Here is a 6,000-nt window from a genome sequence, read left to right on the forward strand (position 1 = left end):
ATGTATCTACAGGGTCTAATAGCTAGCCTGGGGGGCTCCCTCTGTACGGGGTTCAAACACATTAAACAGAGAAGAATAGGGAAAAATATTTTTCTATACAATAATGAAAAAAAAAAAAACACTGGAGGAGACAGGAGAGCAGGTAGGTGGAAAGAGCATCAGGGGACCAGACTAAATTCTTTAAAAATGACTGCAGGTTTAAGGTGTCCAATTTGCAGTAACTAATATGCTGGGGCATTAATAGGGTTGAAGAATGCATTTCATCAGGAATGAACCCCAGTAATACTCCTCCTTAAAATTTGCCTGGGATCAGATGTTTAATTCTCAGGAGTAATCAATTGCTGGTTAAAAGATTTTGTTCTTTTCCTCAGGTTGCAGTATTCAATTGCCAATGCTGCATTCAGAAACGTATACAGATATCATCTGTCTCTGAGGACAGGAAGCTTTTCTTTTGTCCTGCACTTAGAACAATGTATTGGGTTTGTCAGTATTTATACTAGTACAGAATGGGCACAAGATGCAGTAGAGGCATAAATAATTGAGGAATTGCTGTAGGGAGGGAAGGACTACATAGGAACTACCAGCAAATGAGGTGGGACTATTACAGGGTTACATAGAACCTTTTCTATATGGAACAAAGAACTGTGGGGTATAGGAAAGAAGTAGGGGAACAAGGGAAGAAGTAGGTACAACCTGTCCTACAGAGAAAAAAAAGTCCCTGCTTTATCCCATCTCTATTACTCAAGCACTTGGTATGGGGAAGAAAAAGAAGACGCTTAACTTTTGGACCCATCTCTTGTGAGGGTAGGGAAAAAAAAAAAGACCACTTCCCTGAGCAGCTGCAAATGGGGAAGAAGACAAAGTATAGTCCAAGAACCCAATCTGCTGGAAGATGGCAGGGCTGGAGTGGGAAGGAGAAAGAAGAAACAACTGACAATTGCTTGTGTGGCAGTACAGGCAGCTGATGCTACCTCTGCGATCTAAAGCTTTTTCCCCATGTCGTCAGGGTAGCCCTGGATTTTCCCAGACTCATGTTTCAGGTCTAGCAGTTTCACTTGGCTTGAGCCCACTTTTTTGTTCCTTCACAGTAATCAGCAGAGTTGCTTTGATGTAAATATTTGGATTAGTCATATAGCCAGATAGAGAGAGCAGCTTCCGGCTCCCCCCCAGCAGTCACCCTCTCCTCAAGGGAGGGAATGGAGGGATTGTCCTGTTATTTTGGGCCTCAGTCAGCTGTCCTGGGGTCTAGTTCTGTCAAGGAAGCTGTCTGAGATGCCTTCATGCTTTTCTCCACCCACTTGCTTTGTTGAAAATATTCTTCCTCACATTGCTGTGGTGCTCTCCTGAAAACTATCTGCAAGATGCCAGGTTTTTGGATTGCGTTTTTTTCAACTTCCGTTACTGTATTTTATCTTGATCTTGTTCCTATTGAAGTAACAAGCTCTGAAATCCAGCATGCCGTGTTTTAGGTGAAGGTAGTTAGATGGTGCCTAAGTGTTTCCAAGTATTAAATGTACAGCGATGGTTGTTCCTCAGTGCAATTTATTGCATCTTGGGCTTATTCGCTTTGGAGGATGGTTGGTAAAGGAATGCAAAGGAGGGAATCATACAGTTGTCATATGGACTGATTTAGCTATGACAGAAATGCTTTTCTTGCATTTCTTTATGGTGGCCAGGTGCGTTTAGTACACTGTGGATATGCTTCTAATATTGTATTACTCTAGTTCATCTCCAGCTGTGATAGTTGTGCTGAGTACAGCCGGAGTTACAGGGAAAGGTTTCAAGGTCTTCCAAGGCTGATGAAAAGTACTCAGTCAGCAGAGCGAGATGACCTGGTGTTCAAGATGCAGGTGGCAGGTCTGTCCTTCCAGTCTTCCTGGCTGAGCAAGGGATTGCTCTTCATCTCTCAGGTCAAGTTATCACAGAGAATCCCGATAGGCTGCACTTCATTGATGCAATGATTCATCTAAAAAGCGTCTCCTCTGATCTGAGTGCCTAAGACTGCCTTGGTACTGTCCAAAGGACCTTTGCGTTCACTGGGTTGATTCAGTTCGGACTGTAATTTCATTACAAAGAGTCAAAGTTAGAGCAAGGGAGACAGAGAATCCTAGGAAAAACCCATTAGTAGTGCATGCTGCTTTCTGGGCAGAGGGTACTTATGAGTCGGTTGGAAGGGAGCACTGGAAAATGCAAAGGCAGCACGCAACTAAAAATGGCATTTGACCTTTGTTACATTTTCATTAGCTTTTCTTCTGTGTCAGGAAAAATCCTCCAGTCAGCTTATACTGTTGCAGCAAAAGGCATCCATTCCTTTAAAAACTGCGGTTAATAAACTATGGCATTCTAAGGAAATTCCCTAAACTGATCCTATCAGGTAGAGGAAGCATCTTCTTTGGCCTGCCTAAGACAATTTGTAGCCTCATGGTTCTCCCTTGGCCTCTCATGGTCTAGACCATGCTATTAAATGGCTGTGCTGCAGACTTCAAGGCAGAGCTCGATGCTGTCAGACACCAAGCTGGTTTTAGAGTTTCAGAGTTGGATTACCCTCATCTGAAAGTCCTGCCTTGGTGGCACTAAATGCCGTCTTTGCTTTGTGGTACTGCCTGCAGAGGCACATATTTTGTGATTACTAAATTCAAACAGCTTCACACCTGTGCAGCAGATGATCTGACTGATTCATTTTCATTCTAAGCAAAATCCACTAGTCTGCTGACGTGATTTTATTTGTATTCGTTATGAAAAGAAAGCTCCTCCTGCTGATTTTCTTGGCTACGGAGAGGATCACCATAGGGAAGTCATTGAATCTGGCAGTTAATGCTGTGACCTCCGGGCTGTGAGCAAGGAGAATGACAATGGTGCATTTGAAAGCACAGCGTCACGGCAGAGCCTGCCTATTAATGTCCTAGTGTCATTAGATTCAAAGAGGACTGCAGCAGGACCTCTTGATACTCTGCATTATGTTATAATACAGACTTTTTCTCAACTCTCAAAGATCGGCGACCTCGTCCCTGCTCTCAGCTGAGAGAAGCTCTGGCAGGCAGCATAGGTGTGGGAGGCTGAGGCCGTTAAGAAAGCTGGACGGGCAAAGCCCGTCACTGAGCTGGATATAGACTGGTGCAGGTGACAACGGCTCCTTGGGCTTCTCTTACATTCCATGGGTGAGGGAATGATTTAATATTATGCATTAACTGAGGGAGATTTTATCTCCCTTCTACGTACCTAAACCACACTCATGCATACTCTGAACAGAAACACTGGATGGATCCTGCAGTCTTTACTCAGGGAAACTTTCAGGGCTCTCACTTGGCTTTTGCCCAAATTGAGTGTTAGGAGGTCTGCTCCGTGCATTCATGTCGTGGCATGGCAGTCACTAGCTGGGTAGAATTACAGGGGCCTTCTCGCTGCCCCCATGCCAAGGCTCACAGCTGCCCTGCATGGCAACTGCCCTTCTGACGGTAAGGCACAAGACCAGTCCTTGTGCCCTTGCTGCCCTCGCAGCAGCAGAGGCCAATCATTTCTGGAGGTAGCGGGGGAGGACCTGACCTCCAGGTAGCACCGACCGCAAAGAGAAGAGCCTGTAGGGCCCGGCACACGAGAGCAAGGGGTAGCTCTGGAGCTGGGATGCTGGACACCTCTCACCACCTCAGTAATGAATTGCAGGAGCCCTGAGGAAAAGGTCGAGTCACAGCATGGCCATTGCCAGGGGAAGCGGAGAGAGCCCAGGTCCCAGCAGCCCACACGTGGGAGGGGGAGTTGCCCATCCCAGTCTCAGTGGGCACCTCAGCTCAGAGCCGGGGATCGGGGGAGTGTCATCCATCTGGCTGACTTGCTGTGCGGTCCATGTAAATCCCAGGGGCAAAAACAGACTCACAGCCTTTCCATAGGTCAGCACAGCATGCTGAGAGCTACAGCGAAGAAGCACTATTCAGCTGAGGAATGGCACCGTCATCAGGGCTTGGTTACAGTGTTGGTAACTGGCAAACACATGCCCTTTAGATTAACTTTGTGATTCCTCAAATAATACTTGGAGCTTCTGGAAAAACTTGCACTCAACAATCCCACGTGGATTCATGTCATCGCAGATAATGCTCATTTAAGGCCAGCATTAATCTTTCATGTATATTGTATCCTCATACATTGATCTCAGGTGGCCGGGGGGGAGCTTGGATACAAATTGGTTAGGTGGCATGACTAAGGTGACTCAGAAAGCCAGAGGCAGTCAGGAACAGGTTGCCTATTTCCCAGCTCTCTGTTTTAAATGAGATCTTAGAGCACATTGGTCACTTGTTTATTTGCTATTTCTGGGGTTATGTGGCATATGCAATATGCTGTAGAAATCAGGGAAAGGATCTACAGTGAAGCCAGCGTTAGGACATTCTCTCAGGATTTCTGAACTGTCTGGTATTTTGTTTTCTTTTAGAATACATTATGAAGTCTGATTCAATTCAAGTTTGACCTGAATTTCAAAGCGATTAAAAATTACTTTATAAGACTATAGTTTATAAGCTAGTCGCTTTCTTTGCCAAAAAAATGCCATGGCAATTTAGTAAGAACAGAAGTTGTCCACATCTTTACAAACTATTAGAAAACATGGCCTGTGCAGTCGAATCTTTACATTTGGTGCTTCAATGACTGCTTTAATCTCTTAGCAAAATACTCTTCAGCCCAGTATTACTACTTCATATTAATTTGACTTTATGATGTTCTGTTAACGTGTCCATTGTGGCTATTCGTGTATATAATATTCTCAGACAAGGCCTCCCACCAGCGCTATATAACCTACAGTTTCAAAGTCTGGTGAAGCAAAGTCCTGGGTCAATCTGAGATCAGCACCAATAGATACAGGTCTTTTGCATCAGTGCACAAGAGTGCACACTTCGCAGCTGTGGTATGGATGACAAGGTAGGGGACACATTATAAAAGGAGAAGCGTTATATGTGAGTCTCTCCTCTTCGGAGACCTACGGGGTACAGCAATGACCTGAATTACAGGGTTTGTTTGAAAACAACACATTTGCAACAGAAGGCACAGGCATCTCTACAAATCAGCCCCGGTGTGTCCCCGGCAGGACAGCCATCTCTATCGGGATCAGGACTGACTGGATCCATCATCCCACAGCATGCCAGTACTCGGCAGGCACAGACTGCAGCTCTCTGGATCTCCTGCCTCTGCTCTACCTGCAGCTGGCACCAAAAATACGTCAGGTGTCTGAACACTTGTGTCAGAAGAACACAGATAGCTTTGGTTTTGATGTTTAGGTTGCATTTTGAGTCTTACACAGTCCCCAGGTTGTTGTTGCTACATGAATAATACGTATAGAGCTTCCAAACTTATTTGTTAATGAGTGGCTTAAAGAAATATCTTTGGGATAGAGGCCCTGAAGTCTGAACCTTCCCAAAAAAGAAGGCTTGATCTGTGCGTGCTCAGTTATATTAGACAAGTCTGAGGTTACATTGTGGGGGTTTTTATGTTTTGATGCTTTTTCATATACACACTTGCAGTCGGTCTGCCCCTGGGTTCGGGCACTCATCCACTGTACTGCTATATCGCTTTCCTTTCTGTAGAAACAGGGGAAATCCCATCCCTTTGAGATGATTGACTTGCAGCTGCATTTAACTCATTTACACACATTTCCAGGAGCTGATGCAGCTGTGGTGATGATGAAAGAATGACAGAGCACATACGCACAGGGCACGGCAGATGGGGGAGTCACGTTGCTCCCCCCATGTTGCTCACATTGTTGTTATGACAGCGGCACACGGCCTTCCTCTGCGGCTGTAACAGCAACCCCCAAGAGCTCCCGGTCTTTTGCTATTTAGTTACGTTTATCTATCAATCACTGCTGACTTTGCCATTGAAGCACAGATTTGGGTGTTGGGGAAGTATGGCAAATCTAGAAGAGGTGGCCAAAAACTGCCAGAGAGAGGGAGCTGGGGAAGCTCCTCAGAACCACGTCCTCGCTGCCGGACAGGGGACGGCAGGGGCTGAGGCAGTGTCCCG

The 6,000-nt window shown here is 45.6% G+C and overlaps 1 protein-coding gene across 2 annotated transcripts in view; it reads right to left on the reverse strand.

Moving 5' to 3' along the window:
- The window catches only part of CAPN3 (calpain 3, (p94)), a 30,287-nt gene that overhangs the window by 22,926 nt on the left and 1,361 nt on the right, over positions 1-6,000 (reverse strand). The gene's annotated exons all lie outside the window — the stretch shown is intronic.

This window comes from Pygoscelis adeliae, unplaced genomic scaffold (assembly GCF_000699105.1).
Source record: "Pygoscelis adeliae isolate BGI_AS28 unplaced genomic scaffold, ASM69910v1 Scaffold22, whole genome shotgun sequence".
Lineage (NCBI taxonomy): Eukaryota > Metazoa > Chordata > Aves > Sphenisciformes > Spheniscidae > Pygoscelis > Pygoscelis adeliae.